Genomic DNA, 19,604 nt, shown 5'->3' on the forward strand with positions numbered 1-19,604 from the left:
GGTAATGCCCCCTAAAGTAGTGCCCCCAGTGGTAGTGGCCCATATAATTGTGCCCCCAGTAGTAGTGCCCCCAGCAGTAGTGCCCACAGTGGTAATGTCCCCATTGGTAATGCCCTATTAATAGTGCCCCCAGTGGTAGTGGTCTCTATAGTAGTGCCCCCAGTAGTAGTGCCTGCAGTGGTAATGCCCCCTATAGTAATGCCCCCTATAGTGGTAGTGGTCCCTATAGTAGTGAGCCCAGTAGTAGTGCCCGCAGTGGTAATGCCCCCATTGGTAATGCCCCTTATAGTAGTGCCCGCAGTGGTAATGCCCCCATTGGTAATGCCTCCTATAACAGTGCCCCCAGTAGTAGTGCCCGCAGTGGTAATGCCCCATTAATAGTGCCCCCAGTGGTAGTGGTCCCTATAGTAGTGAGCCCAGTAGTAGTGCCCGCAGTGGTAATGCCCCCATTGGTAATTCCCCTATAGTAGTGCCCGCAGTGGTAATGCCCTCTATAGTAGTGCCCCCAGTGGTAGTAGCCCCTATTGTAGTGCCCCCAGTAGTAGTGCCCACAGTGGTAATGCCACCATTGGTAATGCCCATATAGTAGTGCCTGCAGTGGTAATGCCCCCTATAGTAGAGCCCCATTAGTAGTGCCCCCAGTAGTAGTGGCCCCTATAGTAGTGTCCCCAGTGATATTGTCTCTAAAAAAAAAATACGGTTTAAAATGCAAACACAATACTTACCTTAAGCATCGCTCCTGTATCTGCTGCCGTACGGTCTGACCGCTCCTTGGATCTATGGGAGAGACGTCATGACAAATGGAAGTTCCCCACATTGGCAGGAGGGTGGGTGTGGGCAGGAGTGTGGCAGTGGGCACTAAAAGAAATAAAAGCACCAGCCCTTTTTTTACGGGGACTCAGCAGCGCCCTCTATGGACCGGCGCTCCGGGCAACGGCCCTGTTAGCCCGCCCCTAGGACCGTCCCTGATCCCGTATGTACTGTATATATGTGTGTGTGTATGTATATATTAGAGATGTGCGCCAGACCATTTTTAGTGGATTTGGATTTGGTTCTGATTCGTCGTCTGGTTTTGGATTTGAATTTGCCAATCCGCCGTGACTGGTTTTGGATTTGCATTTTTTTTTAATATGACAAAAAAAAGCTAAAATTACATAATTTGGGCCTTTTTTTGATCATAGAGTATTATTAACCTCAATAATATTAATTTCCAGTCATTTCCAGTGAATTTTGACAACCTCCCAGTTGCATTGAGTCAGACTGCTTTTTGCACACACTCTCGGGTAGTACAGCGTACTGGGGTGCAGTGCACAGTACAAACAAATACAACAATTTTTATATTACAAAACTGGCAGCTTGGCTCACTCTGTGTGGAGTCAGCCAGCTTTTACACACATGCTCTGGGGTACTACAGCGTAGTGGGGTTCAGTGCACAGTACAACAATTTTTATTTTTTAAAACTGGCAGCTTGGCTCACACTGCCTAGAGTCAGACCACTTTTACTCAAACGCGCTGGGGTGCAGTGTGCAGAACAGTACAAATTCAACAATTTTTATATTTTTTGCTTTTTTTATATTTGTTTTTACTTTTTGTATTAATTTAAAGTTTTTTTGCTGACAAATATGGAGTCACAATGTGAATGCAGTGGGTGGGGCCTGCATAGTCAGTGCAGCACCACTGTGATGGAATAAAACTAATTAGTGTAAGGGGACTGGACACAGCTTGCCACTTAGATGGACATAGTGATAGCACAGCTCCTTAGACATGGACACAGTGCCAGCAGCACAGCCTATTAGAGATGGACACACAGCAGCACAGCCCTTTAGAGATGGACACAGCCCCACTTGGACACCGCAGAACAGAACACAGCATGCTGAAGCGTGACTGGACTGGAGTGAATGGCACTGAATCCCAGCAGTGGCTACTTATATTGAATCCAAAACCCATGAGAATCCAATGCCAGGAGTACGGTGTTCAGCCTCGATCTGACATAAGCCAGAACTTGGATTAAGATGTATGGATGTAATCTGGACTGCTCATCTCTAATATATATAGCCATTCAAAAAACACATTTGACAGCAGTTGTCCTTGTTAGATGGCTTTTTCTGATGCAAAATGTTATATTTGCAGCACATTTACATCCAACATATGGCTCCCTGACACTAAGCTAAATATTACCAGCTCTATATCACCTGGCCGACTAATTCAGTGCCAGGAGCCCCTCCCCTTTGAATCCCACAACTTTTATGCATCACACACACACCAATTAGACCCATGTAGTGAAGCTGTGTTTTAAAGGTATCCAGCATGGAACAGCATCTTTACCCCTGTCTAGTCTATTTTTTCTAGGGAATGAGTCATGTCCTTTATAGCAGAACATGATAGATAGATAGATAGATAGATAGATAGATAGATAGATAGATAGATAGATAGACTGATCAGCCATAATATTAAGACCACCTCCCTAATATTGTGTAGCTCCCCTTTGTGCCATTAAAGCAGCTATGACTCATAAAGGCATGGACTCCACAAGACCTCTGAAGGTGTCATGTGGAACCTGGCACCAAGATGTTAGCAGCAGATCCTTTAAGTCTTGTAAGTTGCAAGGTGGGGCGTCCATGATTCGAACTTGTTTTTCCAGTGCATCCCACTGAGGCTTGATCGGATTGAGATCGGGGGAATTTGGAGGCCACGTCAACATCTTGCACTTTTTGTTATGTTCCTCAATCATTCCTGAACAATGTTTGCAGTGTGGCAGAACACATTATCCTGCTGAAAGAGACCACTGGCTTCAGGGAATACCACTGCTATGAATGGATGCAACAATGTTTAGGTAGGTGCCCGGTTTGTGTCAAAGTAACATTAACCTGAATGCCAGAACCCAAGGTTTACCAGCAGAACACTACCCAGACCATCACACAGCTTCCATAGTTTGCCTTCTCTTCATAGTGCCTATAGGTGCCACCTCTTCCCCAGGTAAGCAATGCACATGCACTCAGCCATCCACATCATGTAAAAGAAAATGTGATTAATAAAACCAGACCACCTTCTTTCATTACTCCATGGGTAAGTTCTGACACTCGCATGCACAATGTAGGCACTTTAGGCAGTGGACAGGAGTCAGCATGGTCACTCGGACTGGTCTGCAGCTACGCAGCCCCATAAGCTGCAATGCACTGTGTGTTCTGACACCTAATTGTCATAGCCAACATTCACTTTTTAAACAATTTGTTATAAAATTATACTGGAAACTACTTTTGCAAGTGATTAATTAATTAGCTTATGAGTGATCATTAGCATAATGTTTAACTAATAACAAGCTTATGCTATCACTTTGATTACAGGTTCAGACCTGGCTAGCCTAATGCACATAAACAGCCATTAGTGGAGGGTGGTGTGGAGGGATCTGGAGGAAACCTCTCCCTAAAAAATGTGCTGAAGATAGCGTTAGATCAGTGGTTCTCAAACTCGGTCCTCAGGACCCCACACAGGTCACGTTTTCCTGGTCACCCAGCAGGTACACAGGTGTATTCACTACTCACTGACACATTTTAAAAGATCCACAAGTGGAGCTAATTATTTCACATGTGATTCTGTTAGGAGACCTGGAAAGCATGTGATGTTTGGGGTCCTGAGGACCGAGTTTGAGAACCTGTGCGTTAGATAATGGGGTCAAGCTTTGCATTTGAGATCATGGTAAATCTTGCAATTTAGCATCCCCCATAGTGAAATATATATATAAAAAGAAAGAGAGACACAATTCCAGCACTAGTGATGAGTAATAATAATATCTAAAGTCCAATAAGATAAACAGTTAGTATTATGGTCGACCACGCTGAGGCCAAAATGCTGCCAACTGTAGCAAAATTACCTCTGTCTGTTTTATTTATTTTTCTTTTTGAAAAATGTGGGGGCTACTTTTGCAATAAGAAACATGGGACTGCAGCAGAAGTCCCCCTAGATACATCATGGGGTTGCACGAATAAAAATGGCTGTTTTGGGGCATATATCACAAATTTACTTTGATAAAGAATCTATCATATTGAGAATACAATTAATTGAGAATAGATTGTAATTTACTTTTATTTTTTATACAGTATAATTCTAAGTAAAACTTATTTTCTTAACAATAATGATCCTGTAACACAAATAAGAGAATGAAAAGTGCATACGAGATATTGTTATAAACTTGAAACTATACTGACAACATAGGTCACGCATACTTTGCCTGCTGTACTTGTCAAGAAAGCACAAATGATTAACAGAACAGAAGCTGTAGGTGACCTCAGCTAGTAATTCTCAAAGGCACTGGGGACCTTGAAAAGTAGATCAATTAACTACATAGACTGTGCTTTAGCTACATAAGCTCCTTCGCATCAACCCATCACTTCTGTTTGATAACACTGCAAAAGGTCATGTCTATTATAAACATATTGGTTGAAAGGGAAAATAAGAAAGCAACACTTTTGGCAGAGATTCTAATTGTAATATATAAGCTAAATAAATTCTGGCTGCACAGACGGTGTAATGGTTAGCATTACTGCCTCACAGCACTGAGGTCATGGGTTCGATTCCCACCATGGCCCTACCTGTGTGGAGTTTGTATATTCTCCCTGTGTTTGCGAGGGTTTCCTCCGGGTACTCCGGTTTCCTCCTACACTCCAAAAATATACTGGTAGGTTAATTGGCTCCCAACACAAATTAACCCTAGTGTGTATGTGTGTGATCATGTGATAGGGAACATAGACTGTAAGCTCCACTGGTGCAGGGAAGCGCTGCGGAATATGTGTACGCTATATAAATAACTGGTGATAATAAATATACAGAACAAATGGACCTAAACACTTTATATAGAAAACACTAATTTAGTGTATAAGAAATCTCTTTCTGCATCAGAATAGATGCCAGATGTTTCTACAATGTCTGTGGTTTCTTTATAACTGAACTTAAACTGATTGATTTGTGATTTCTCAAAGAAATGGAGCCCATTTTAATTTGGGAAACCAGATAAAACCAAGAAAATAAATGTTTGTTTATTTTTTTTTGTCATTTTTTTCTTTGAATTCTCTTATAGATGTTAATAATACCCATACTTCATGCCAGAGATAGAGTAACACTCCATTGGGCCCTAGGCAAGATGCCAATTTGGGGCCCCCCTAGTCAAATCTGTCCACACCCCTAATTATGTACTGTCTTTGTTACTGATTTATCGGACAGGTTACATAAATATAACAGATCAATTAGCATTTACAAGATGCTCTGGTTATAGCCCCAAGCTCCACCCCCCTGTCTAGTTACAGCCCCTAACTCTGTACCCATGACTAGTAACAACCCCCAGCTCCTGGCTCTGTCTCCTCCTTCTCTCGCTCATACACTGTAAGGAACAGTTCTTCTCTGATGGAAAATACTGGTCTGTAGCAGTCACGTGTCTGTGTAAGAGATGAAGAGCCTAGTCCACATGTGGCAACATTGCCTCCAGACTCTGTCTCCAGACAGTGCATCCAAGTTATATACAACAATTTCATAGGTAACGGCACTCAGTAAAGTCCATACAGATATTAATGAATAAAGACAACACTTAAATGTCCCAAGTGAAATATATGATAGTCAGTCCAATCTGGAATGTTCAACCATCTGTCCTGATCTTCTCTGATAAATGGTCATAGTCATCTCATGTTACTGGTGTGAAGGGAAAAACACAAAACATATATATATATATATATATATATATATATCATGGTGTAATATGTCTGCAGTCACAAATAGTGAACACCACCTATAAGTGATGAAATTTAGCTTGTATCTATGACGATGGAACACGGCATACCCAACTCACATGAAAGAAATGAAGAATCCATATATAAAGGTTTCTTTAAGCAGGGATTATAAAATACAATATCACAACTTGGTAAATCATCACACAGAAACAGAGCGTACTATACTGTAATCCTACTACATGGGTTTCTTTGGGGAGTGGAGTTCCCAACTCCCAAACATTGAAGTCTAAAAGGATATTTATTGTGTAAAAAACCCAGTCTCAGAAAAATAGCGCTTATAATAAAAAAAAATGACTTTAATTACACAAACACTAATATATATACAGTATATATAAAAAACTCAAATGACAGATGGTTTGATATAAAAGAATTGTATGGTTACAAACTGTGGTACAAACTCAATAGATACACAAAAGGAGGGGAAGGGCATTGGCTAAAAATACCTCTAAATTTCACAGATCTTACATGTATCAATTCCTTCTGACACTGCCCAAACACACCATACCAGCATTCACTCCAACGCATTTCTACACTATACCAGGTCTTTTTCAAGGAACCTGAATGCTGGAACCAGAGTAGTATATAAAGGATAGTCAACTGGAAGTCACCCCAGTGTACTGGAAGTGACTCTATGTACTTAGTGGGAGAGTTAGTGTTGTCCCCTATAACATAACTTTTACTTACAGCCTAAAGAACAGCTAAGGACTCTACACATAGCACCTAGGCAGTTCACTCAGACAGACCGCATGCTGCGCGCTATGATTGCAGGTCACAGGGTCTGGTCGCCATGTAATTTCCACCCTTCTTCTGTCACCGCTGCAGAATCAGTAACAGGGAGTGTGATACGTCACTTCCATATAGCCCGTTGTTTACAATCTGTGTTGCCATGGTGATATCTAGTCCTATACTTCCTATTGGATACTCACTGAGGTAACCATCTATAGTATATCTCTATTATATATATATAAAGTGTAGAATAGACTGTGTATTTAAAAAAACTAATGAGATATACATCATATAATAAAATATATAAAATATTGCACTAATCCATTTAAAGTGCATATTCCAATAAAACAACCATATAATAAAATATGTATAAATGATCAACATAAAATAAACATATCCAAAAGAGAGGAAATTATCCAATACATATCAAAATAGAAAATAAACAACCTATAAAAACCATTTTAACTCAAAATCGTAATTTAACCCATTAGGAGACAAAGTACATAAATTGAAGATCCATTTCATCTCTGCTTTAGATAACCTAGTATCCCTATTATTGTTACGCCATTGTTCTTTCACCACCTCAATGCCCAAAAATGCTAATATGATCCATGGAGCAATTGTGATCCTCTTAAAGTGAAGGGAAAAAGGATGTGTTTCTAGGCCCTTGCAGATATTAAGGACGTGTTCTGTCCATCTAATTTTTAATGTTAGCGTGGTTTTGCCTATATATAATTTATGACATGAACATTTAATAGCATAAATCGCATATTTGTTATTACACATAATGAAATGGTGGATTTTAAATTCTTTACCATTGGCTTCAAACATGGTTAATTTTCTATTTGATGATGCGCAGGTATTGGACATAATGCATTCCCCGCACCTATGAAACCCTTGGTGTCTAATGACACCTCTTATAGGTCTTTTTATTAGGGCACTAGAGACCAATTTGTCTTTTATATCAGGGTCTCTTCTGTAAAGGAATTTGGTATGTTAAGGAAATATTTTGGATAATACCGGATCCTTCAAAAGAAGGTGCCAATTTGTCTTAAAAATTATCTCAACGAATTTATAATGGCTTGTATTCTGTATTAAATGCCAGACTGAATTGTGAGTCTTGATTACCTTTTTTTACCCCTGTCTTTAGTTGGATCCTCTATGAGCAAACTGTCTCTATCCACTGTAAACACTTCTTCCATTACCTTTTGTGTTTTATGGGTATTGTATCTTTTTTGAAGGAGTTTGTTCTTCATGGTGTTTGCTACTTCCTTGTATTTCATACTGGAAGAGCAATTATGTCTTCGGCATGCGAACTATCCTTTAGGGACATTCATCAGCCACTGAGGTAGAGGATTACCCTGAACATTAATGTAAGTGTTAGAGCCTGTAGGCTTAGTATACACAGTGGTCTCTATTTGGTTATTAGCAATGGGGTAGAGGGTGCAGAGGGTGCGCTCGCCCTATGGGTGTAATGCTGGAGTAATAGTATGTTGTGGTCTTTTGTGTTCGATGTTGTGTGTGGAGTGATGGGGTGTAGGGAGGGAAGGGGGTTTAATGGACTGGAGGTGGTGGGAGAGGAAATGAAGACAGAGGCAGAAATGGGGGCCAAAAGGTTTATTGGAAAAAAACAGAACTAATCCTGTTCGGTCCCAGGCACCCAGGTGGGGTGAGTGATCCACTTGGGGGTGTGTGTGGGTGGGGACTGGGGAGGTGAGTGGACCCTTTTAGGGGGCTCCTTTCCATGCAGTTCAATAGACCGGCATGTTACCCCTTCTGGACCTTTGGTCAACAGTCTTAGGATGTCTCGGGGGGAGGGGAGAGGTCGGTTGGCAGCGGGTTTGGTGGTTGTGGATGTACACCATGGCGGCGTCCCGTGCAGGGGTATAAGTCTCGGAGTCACTTACCTACTGGTAGGATTTGTTGGTGAAAAAGGCTTGGGCTGCTGGTAGCTGGTGTTAGAGTTTCCTTTTGCAGATGCGGTGTTGGATGGCTGCTGCGGTGTCAGCGGTTGGAGGATGCTCTGTGTGTGGTAGTAGCTTCCTGGTGCACTGTGGGGCTTGGTGCACCGCATTTCTGGTGTTCTGTTCCTGCTGCCTGGTGGGTGCCTATTGGTGTGGATCGCTTAGGGATTGCTGCTGGATGAACAGCTGTGAGTGGAGCTGGTGTTGGTTGCTCCCAGGGGGTGGTGCATGGTCGCCTGGGTCTAGCAGGTGGAGTGGTGATCAAGAGGGGTGCGCAGGGCTTTGCTAGGTGTGATGCCCAGTGCGGCCCTGTGGGTGGTGGGTAGAGAGGGTTATGGAAGCAGCAAGGCTCAACCGAGTTCTCCGTGGGAATGAAGAGCTCTGGTGTAAGCTGGCTGTGGTGTCAGAATGTAAGGGTCTACGACACATTTTGGCAGGGGCTCTGCCTTCTTCAAGGAGGTAAGAAGTGTGGCTATTCATGTGTGAGGTTTAAATATGGAACTTCTGGGTTCTGTGTTTGTCAGCTGGTGGAGATGACCAATCAGGGCTAACAGTGGGTGTGGCCCATGTATCTGATGGGTGATAGCGCGAGGCTAAGCCTGTGGTTGGGTGATAGCATCACATGGTTTGGGCAGCCAATGGTGTGCTGCGCTGCTGTGGGTGTGTTAGCTGGGGCTCATGTCTGGGTGTATATGTGGCTGCTATGGGGATTGTGACCGGCTGTGGATGGTCAGCGGCATTCATGTGGTGTCGGCAGCCAATCGTGTGCTCTGCTGGTGTGGGTGTGTATGCTGGGGCTGGTGTGCTTTAATGCATTATGTGGCTGCTATGGGGATCGAGACCGGGTGCGGTTGGTTGGAGGTGGTCACGTGGTGCTGGCAGCCAATCTTGTGCTGTGTAGGGTTTCTGTATGTTTACATGGGTTTAGGTGACAGCTGGCTCTGGCGTGCGTTAGGCAGAGGAGGTATGCGGAAAGGTGACTGAGTGTTTTGTGCTGTGTGGAGGATTTAATGAGCGGGCAGGGGCATGTGGTGAGTAGGGTGGGGGTCAGGGGCACCAGGGTGTGTAAGGCAATTATTGTGGCGGTGGGGATGTGAAACCGCATTGTTGTGGTAGTTTAGTCCCGTGGTGCGGGCAGCCAAACATGCGCTGTGATAGGCTGGGTGTGTGTGTGGGGGTGATTATGAGGGCGATGGTTGGTGGCTTGGGTGACCGAAGGGGTCCGGGGAGGTGTGGATGGGCATCTCTCTGGGGATGGTGGCTAGGTGATAGGGCAGGGGGAGATGGAATAAGACTGGTGCGTGTGGCATGTGTCAAGCTGGCAGTGCTGTAGTGGACATTCCTGTTATGTGTATAATGGTGTCTAGATGATGGCCACGTGTGGTGGGAGGGTGGGTGTAGTGGTTAGTATCGCTAACCTGTATGATGTGTGGAATGCCAGGGTTGTGTAGGTATATAGGTGGTGTGGCCAAGTGGTTAAATCGACTGACACGGGGAAGTGTGTGTTAACATGTGGTGAGGAGGAGTAAGGTTGGTGTGTTGACTAATAGGTTCTTGGAATGTGTGGAATGTGTTTGGTGCAGTAGTGTGTAAATGGTCGTGTTGTGGAGAGGGGGGAAGGGGTGCCATCTTGGGGTGGTGTGGTCACTATAGAGGCAGTCAGGAATGTGTGTGGGGGCTGGGATAAAGTGTAGCATGAGGGGGGTTACAGACCAGTGATGTTTGTCAGACAAGAGCCATAGCAACATAGAGAAGCGGGGGATGGGGTGTTGGAATGGGTGGTGTGGTTGATATAAGGGGTATGGAGGGTGGTGGTGATCAAGGTGTCAGGGTGTGTATGTGTTAGGGCAGGGTTGGTTGGGGAAGGGGATGTCAAGGTAGCGGTGATGTGGGGGATGAATGGTTATTAGCAATACATATTTCTAAATCTAAAAAGTTTTTACGTTCTTGACTAGAATAAAAAATTAGCTTAATGTTCATATTATTTTCATTGAGGTAAATGCAAAAAAGATCTAGATTTGATTGATTACCCTCCCAAACAAAAAAACACATCATCAATGTACCGCCACCAGCAAACCAGGTTTGCCTCCCAGCCATGACCATGTCAGATGGAAATGTCTTTCCAACAGGACATGAATATATTCGCTGGGGACAAACCTGGTCTCTATGGCGGTACCGATCTCTTGGTTGTAATAATCCCTGTCAAATTTAAAATAATTATATAAAGTTAACATAATTCCCTTTACAATTAAGTATTTTAGATTTGTATCCATGTCACTAGTGGATAGTGCATGTTGATCAGCTGCTATATCATCTATTTGTTTGATTATGGTATGCAATGATGCTTCATATCCCGTCACTAGGAACATATTGCTCCGCTATTTTACATCTTTAAGTTTCCTTAGAACATATCTAATGTCTTTCAAATGGGATCTACCTTTCAAAACAAGTGGCTGCAAATAAAAATCTATAAAATGAGATAAATTAGCCGTGATAGGATTGGTACTTGCTATTATAGGTCTTCCAGGGGGGTGGGACTCATCTTTATGAACTTTAGGTAGGAGCTACAAAACTGGGACAGCATACTCTTCATTAATTAAAAAATCAGAAGTGGTTTTATCAATGGTCCCCATATCAGTATATTCTTTTACAAAATTCTTAAGGCTATTAAGAATTTTATAGGAAGTTTTTTATATGTATGGCCATCTTTAAGTTGACATACTGCCTCCTCTACATACTGTGTTCTAGGCTTAATGATAATCGATTTATTCTTCCTGAGCCTATCCAATGCTTTTCTTTCAGATCTAATCATATAATGTTTATGGGTTGGTAAATTACCCTGTAATTTATTAATCTCATTGTTGACTATCTTGGTAAAGGTTTCCACAAAATAGCCTTTAACATGACTAGAGTTAAAAGTATATTGTCTTTTAAATTAGACCAGTTTCCCATCATTGTAGACATCATTATCTTATACGATTTAAATGTGTAGGGTTTTAAATTGGGTGCACAAAGGCTGCCTGGAGGACCTCCTAGTTCTTAAGTGGAAATCACCTTAACCATACATATGAACACAAAGAGAATAAAAGTGAAGATAGGCTCTTAGTACAGGTATATATTTATTGAATCAGTCCCTTGTGTTAGGAATTTGTCTTCATGCTTCTTTCTTTCCTTCTTTTTACATCACAGTTGTTTCCCTCCAATAAGTATTTGCATGAAAACAAAGGAAATATTTGTTGTGTCACTAATCTGTAGTACAGTTGTAAATTTAGTGAGAAGGAAATTCAGACTCTAAGTAATTAAGGAAAGAAAGAAGTGTGAAGACAAATTCCTAACACAAGGGACATTTTATGATCTGATTCATTAAGTATATACTGTACTAAGTGCCTATCTGTGTACATCATTATCTTATACATATTTTGTTGAAAACATTTTTTAAGAGACAATTTTCTTACAAATTTTTGAACATCTATGAATAGATTAAAGAAATTTACATAATTACTTGGGCAAAATTTTAAGTCTTTTTGAAGGACAGATGTTTCAACTGGATCCAATTTGCAATCACTTAAATTGAAGATTGTGTTGTGGTTTTACATTCAGACACTTTAACATTACTCTTGTCGTAATCAAGAACCATCTTTTGGTTTTTATTTTTATGCCTTTCTCTTTTTCTCCCCCACCCCCCTTTATCCCCATCTCAAAATCTTTATGGGTTGTCGGTTTGTGGACTCGTGTTCACACTTCTGTCTAAAAAATTATCATCTATTTGTGGTAAATTAGAGAGGGTTTCATATCTAATTTTGAGATTGAGAGGGGTGAAGTAAGTCATTCGGTTTAAGTGATATTTATTTTGTATCCTATTGTGATCATTCCATTGATTATATTTTACTGGAGGAGAGTAGTTATAGTCTCTACAATTCGATTCATATCTGTCTGATCTAGAAAGGTATTTACTTGGTTGTTGTTGAGTCCCAAACCTCTAATATTATTTTGTGACTTTTTAGGTTGTATGACTGTAATTGTCCCCTCAGTTATCCATTTGTCACATCTGCTGTTTTTATGACCATTCATACCATAGATTTCGAGGTCCATGCTGGGGATAGTGGTCCGGGTTCGGGCCTCCTGTTCCCAACAGGCTTACGCACATGCACTGCGATGCATACGCATGAGCAGAACGCAACAATCGGCCAATTGAGTGCGTATTAGTAACTGTGATCCTTGCTGAATCAGGCCCTGAGAGTCTCAGTTTGAGACCTTTGTGCAATCAGGAGGAAAGGTGAGACTGTGACCTCTCCTGGAACAACCACACATCTACAACCAGCTCCAGGTAAGAAATGTGCTGTAGTTACTAGGCAGCAAGGCTAATAACAATGTTTGGAATAATTATATGCAGGGGTATTAACATTCCTATGTGACTGGATCATACAGCCCACCAAGAACCCTACAATCTCGCTGGACTGATATGCAACAGGTAGCACCTATCCTTGTGTATCAACGTCTATTTACCTATAGATCACAGGTTCTCAAACTTGGTCCTCAGGACTCCAAAGAGTGCATGTTTTCCAGGTCTCCTAACAGAATCGCAAGTGAAATAATTATCTCCACCTGTGGATCTTTTAAAATGTGTCAGTGAGTAATAACTAAATCTGTGCACGTGCTGGGTGACCTGAAAAGTTTTAACTCTGTGGGGTCCTGAGGGCAGAGTTTGAGAACCACTGCTATAGATTGTAAGCTTGCAAGCAGCACTCTCTTACATATATGTCTGTATGTTATTACCTAGTCTTGTTTTGATGTTAGTACCCAATTGTAAAGCTCAACAGAAAATGCTGGCGCTATAGAAGTGACTGTTAATAAATAAATAAGTAGGCTAATTAATCTACTTCCTATAAAGAATATTATGCGAGCTTGATGTGAAGGTTGCATGTTGATTTTTTGCTTTTGAGTCAAAAGTTGTTTTTTTCAGGTAAGCTGCTCTATCCAGTATGTTATTATACTGCTTGGTATGGGTTGCTTTGCTTCTCACAGGAACCTCCCTATTTTCCATCATGACAAATAATGCTGCTGTTACTGCCTCTCCCTGAGGTGTCTTTGGGAAATATTTATTAAATAAATTTTGTGGGGACCCCCCTGAAAGCAGACACAAAATGTAAGTAGGGGATAATGCTTTATGGCCTCTTGCCTCTATTTCCAATCACAAAAGCAGACTCCATAGGTTTCTATGGGGCTTGCTATATTGTAAGATTTACCAAGCTCTGGAATGCAAAGCATTCCAGAGCTTGGTTCCGGTAGCTTACGCCATTTAATTGCCATTAGCTATTGTAGCTAATGGCAATTAAATACCTGGAGAGATCCCTCCCTGGCAATGGATGTTTACACATGCATGGTCTCATGACTGCATAAGGGCAGTAGAGTGGCCGTCCCCCAAACTAGAAAGTAAAGTGATTGCATCAGCGATTTCTTTACTTTTACTCCTACCAGAGCTCCAGTCCTTGCATGTCTTTTTTAATACATCTGGGCAAACTTTATATTCTTAATGCCACGATAATTAGCTATAGGAAAGTATAATTATCTGGTCTAAAACCCCTCAGACTCTGCACTGTCTTGTCATCACTGCCCCACATACCCTTTCTATTTCAAATAACCCCAGGAGGAATGTGTTTTGTGTTGGTTTATTGTTGCATAACTATGAATTTATGTTAATTCATTGAAATTAATACATGCAAAAATGTTCATATAAAGGCTATTCGATAAATATTGCTATAACAATTAGAAGTTGCCTGCAAACAGTTATATTTCATGTGTTTTAATGTATTTGTATAATTATGCAACTGTTATGTTGTTACTGTAGTAACCTATATTTAGAGCAAATAATGTAAATGTTTCAAATATCGGGAGGGAGGGAGGGTGACATATCTATTACTTTTCTAGGAGTTCTTGCACCCCTAAATACTGCACTAGGTGGCCTGCTTAACCTATCTGGTATATGGTTTGATCTCTTTGAGCAAGTAGCACAGATAGAGAATATATAAGTTAGTAAATGCAGAACAACCCTACTGCATAACAGCATCTTGGTGCCATCTCTTCCCCAGGTAAACAGCGCACCCACATGGCTGTCCACACAATGTAAAAGAAAATGTGATTCATTAGATCAGGCCACATTCTTCAATAAGCTTCAGTTTTGATATTGACATGCCCATTGTAGATGCTTTCAGCGGTGGACAGGGGTCAACATGGGCACTCTGACCAGTTTGCCTCAATGCAGTAAGCCTCAATGCACTGTGTGTTCTGACACCTTTCTATTATAGCCAACATTAACTTTTCAGCAATTGTGCTACAGTAGCTCTTCTGTGGGATTGGACCAGATGGGCTAGGTTTCACTCCCCATGTACATCAGTGAGTCTTGGGCACCAATGACCCTGTTGCTGGTTTACAGGTTGTCACTCCTTGAACCACTTTTGGTAGGTACTAACCACTGCATTCTGGGAACACCCCACAAGAATACCATTTTGGAGATGCTCAGGCCCAGTCACCTAGCCATCTGTTACGATCAGCTACCAGGATTTCTGACAGCCTTAGCAGTTTCTAGTCCTGGCTGTTGCTAGACAGGGTAACTGCCAGTATTGTGGAAGCATTCAGCTGCAGCCAATCTGCAATCTAGCTCTGTGCGTATGCAGTTTTGCTGTATTGCAATTTGGAGGATTGTTGCATTGGTTCCTTTTCCTGTTATATTGCATTCACTCGCAACATTCCCTGCCGGTGATAGCTTATACCTTATGTTGCTGCCTGGTCCGTTCCATGTGTATCATTGTTCTGGTCTCCAGCTCTGCATATGCCTAGCCGTGTCTGTTCCCATTTTACTATGTCTTTGTGGAACTTTAATTATTGTCTCTACCAACCGCAAGTATTAACAAACCTACACAGTGAACATCTGCCTTGCACACCTATACTGACACAGTGAATAGCATCTCTGCTCAAGAGTTTCTGCAAATACAAATATCTGCCTTGCAAAAGTGTGTATATAATATATATATATATATATATATATATATATATGCTGTGTTGGATTCTGTGCTGCTGTTGCACCTGCAAGTCTTGAGTTATGTTGTGTTGGATTCTGTGCTGCTGCTACAAGTCTTGCTTTAGGGATTGCTGTGGCTGTCTGCTAATTCACCTGTTTGCTATCCAGACTAACTGTCCTCCAATTAACCATGTGGATGCTGGTTCTGATTCTGCAATTACCCTGGCCCTGTAAAGTATCTGTATCTACTCCAGCCAATATCCTGTGATCAAAATTGTATCATCCTGAGCTTAAGTCCTAGTGACCACCTAAGTACCAGTGAGTGTATTCAACTCTATGGGAACAAAGGGTGGTTGTTATAGGCAGATGATCTCAGTATTAGGCTCTAGGGGTCTTATACATATACAGGGGTGTTTCATAACACCATCACAATGTAGCCCTTGTCATTGTCACTCAGATCCGTGCGTTTGCCCATTTTTTCTGCTTCTAATAAATCAACTTGACTCAAACACATCAACTTAACACCAACACATCAAGAATTTACTCTTTACTTGCTACTTATATATCCCACCACTTAACAGGTGTCATTGCAATGAGATAATCAATATTATTCACTTCACATGTCAGTGGTTAATGTTATGGCTGATTGTTTACAATACAATAAAAAATCTATACACCAATGTAATACTTCTAACTTATACATTAAGACTATTTCTATCATTTACAATAATTGCTGTCTGACTTAAGTTTAGCGTGGCGATTTGTCAGGACAAGCCAGTCCCAAAAAGTTACTTACTGGAGAGCTGTTGTTCAGGTTACCCAACCACTGTTCTAGCTACTATAAGCTATCCCTTAAATAGAAAAGAAAGGTTTGCCTGGGTTTTACATAAGGTTTAACTACCTGCCTGCATGTTCGCATCAGATGTGATCACACCAAGCTGGGCTTTCCCTGACATGGTCGCATCTGATACGACCAGTCAGAAATGCCAACTGATAATCTTCCAGTGGCCACCTATTTCAGAGAGACTTCCTGTTCCCCCAGCACCCAAGGCTCCACCCCCAGTGCCCCATCACTACTGGCTACCACTGGTTGGGCAAGCCCGGAGGCACCATCATCTGGTGGCTGCAGAGTAGCCATGACTTCAAAGCAAACAGAGAAGCCATGGCTTATGGTAGCCATGGCTTCTCATCTTCTGTGTCCAGCAGTGATCAGGCAGTTTGGTGGAATGCACACCCAGTTGCTGCTCTGCTTATGAGAGTAAAAGAAACAGAACAGCAACAGCTCCTACTTGAGACTGTCCAATCACTGATGACCACAGTGATCAGGACACAGTGTAAGTGTGTATATGTATACATACACATACATATTACATACATACACTAGTATTTATATAACAATTAGTATATTGGAACCAGCACCTTAGCCCCCCCCCACTTAGCCCCATCCTGTCCTCCACTCCTCTACTCTGTATTTTTTTTTATAAAATATACTGAATCAAGTTTAAATAGCTCTTATTTACATAATTTAATAATAAAAAAAATCGACAATTTTGGGAACATTTTTGATAAAAATGTTAGCCAGTTAAGTAGTTAACAACATAACTATCTATAAACCCACCCCAGATTAGATTTATTTGAAGCAATATATGGTATGTATTCTTTATTTATTCTGTAAACAGCATACTAGGGTTTGCACAAATAGCATACTATATTTATTTGCAATTAAAATTGTATATCTCAAATAGGCTGCTCATATGTGGATCAAGTACAAAATGGGAAAAAAAGTATTTAATCCATAATAATACTAATTATAAATGCATAACTAAACCAGGTTTTAATTATTGTGTAAGGTAGCGTAGCTTAAAATATGTTTTAGAAACCTAGTACAATAATGATTCTCAAGCAATACAGTTATTCGAACATTCTAAAAGCAATTATGTAGAATTCTCTCTGTTGGGGTACAATAATTAAAATCTTTAATTTTCACACTCCATACATATTACATCATCTAAATGAAACCAATAAGAAAATTATAATGGTCATGTAAGACACTAATCGCTTATATAGGACTTCCTGCTTAATAGTATTTGAAGGACAACTATAAGTTGTTATATTTTATTAATAAGAGATAAAAGTTAAATATATTGTTCAGCCATATCCCTATTTATCACTGGTTTTGTTATCCAATGAAGACTTAACTTATCTTCAATCATGACCGATTCTATTCACCCAGCTTTTGAAAGGGAAAAAATCTTAAATAATGCTGAAAAGTGCCAACAACTGCTGAAATGAGAATACATGTAATGCTGAGCCACATGTGTAAAAATCCACCACCAACAATTAAGAAGAGTTCTGGCAAAAGGGTTCTATTCATGTAAATATAAGTATACTTTTCACTATATATCGCATTACTTCGATGCAATATATAGCTTTGTTTAGTAGGAATTCATGTAAACTTACCTTTCTTGCGATGCGATCTGAAAACGAGGGCTCCAGCAGTCCATTCTTCTCCTCTTTAGTTCCTCTGCGAAGCGTCGGAAAGCAGGTCCTCTATGTAGATTACATTACATTAGATTACATTTATAAAAAAAAGTTTTATAATATCTATTTTATTATATAAATATATATGACACATTAAAGTTAAACTGGGGAAACTGGTATAAAAACTTTTAATCTGTGACCAGCAGGTCACTACATAACTGCAACAATGACTGCTGGTATAGGAAAGGGGACGGAGTCAGAATTGGATGCCGGGCAGAGAGCTGGGAAGTATTCAACTGCGCTGCTCTTTTCGTTTGGCAGTAAAGGTTACGCCATCCTGAGATGGCAAATCTGTACACTGTAGAGAAACAGAAAGCTGAGCTTTCCATTCTTCTATGACTTGTACTCACCATACAAAAGTATGGTGATGAGATTCATCCAAAGAGTGGGGGTGCCACTGAAGAAGTCAGGAACTTCATCCGCTCCGTGAATAGCAGTAAGCAAAGAAAATTACTGTTTACCACAATAAAACAGAGCTTTCTCCTGTTACATGAATAGACCCCAAAGACTTTTTAAAATCAGGCTTGGACTAGGTCGGTGAAATCCCCGGTGGAAATTCACGGTGGACCCCACTGATTTGTACCCATGCCATCTTTAGTGGGAGGGCGTGGCCTACGGTGTTGCTTGTATAGAAGGCTGCAGTACAGCTGAGCAGATATTGAGGCCAATCAGACGCCTCCCTGATGGTATTGAATGATGGTTAAGTAGTGATTTAGATTTTTCTTCTGTTCAATCAATTTCTATTTTGTTAATTGATAAAAATAAACTATTAACACTTCTATTTATGAAAGCATTCTTACTTTGCAGAATTTTTTCCACACCTGCCTAAATCTTTTGCACATTACTGTATATATGGAGAGAGAAAGAGAAAGATTTATAGTAGTCAATTTTAGTACATAATAGGGTCATAAATTATACAAAAACATTTTTTCCCATTAACCCTCTCCAGTGACTGGCTATACCCCTTTGTTGGCCTCTTTTATTGCGTTCCCCTGTAAGCCCTTAATGCTCCATCCCACATTGCTTAAAATGTTAAATACACCTTTATTGCAAATATAGCAATTTGTAAGATAGAACTCTGAAATAAACTTCCTATAATACCTGTAGTATGAAGAAATCTCTCACTGGCAACAAAACACTATTGTTTCTAGTTATAAGTTACAAAAAGAAAATCACATGTTTAGATACAAGGATGCTGAAAAAAGGAACAAAGCACAGAAGAGATCACAGGTATAAAGTGCTGCAAACATGATAGTTACATGGTCACAAGCCAAAGTCCAGTCAAGGCAGTAGACATAATAATCAGGGTCAAAGGTGAAGATTCAGTGCAGGCATCAAGCAGGATAGTCGGGGTCAAGAGTAGGAGTCAGATCCCAGACCGCAGACATGATACAATACATCAGCACACTGAATCATACTTGCAACAATATATGAACACTATATGGTAATAGAACTTCAGAGATATTGGTTGCATGCGTTTGCAAATACATGGGAAGCTGCTAGGCCACGTCACGGCTTCTCTGTCACTAGCAGTCCCTAACACTAAGGGGTTCACGTCTGGGGCGCAGAGCACCCCAA

The sequence above is a fragment of the Taudactylus pleione genome, unplaced genomic scaffold, assembly GCF_031769625.1.
Source record: "Taudactylus pleione unplaced genomic scaffold, aTauple2 ptg000041l, whole genome shotgun sequence".
Taxonomy (NCBI): domain Eukaryota; kingdom Metazoa; phylum Chordata; class Amphibia; order Anura; family Myobatrachidae; genus Taudactylus; species Taudactylus pleione.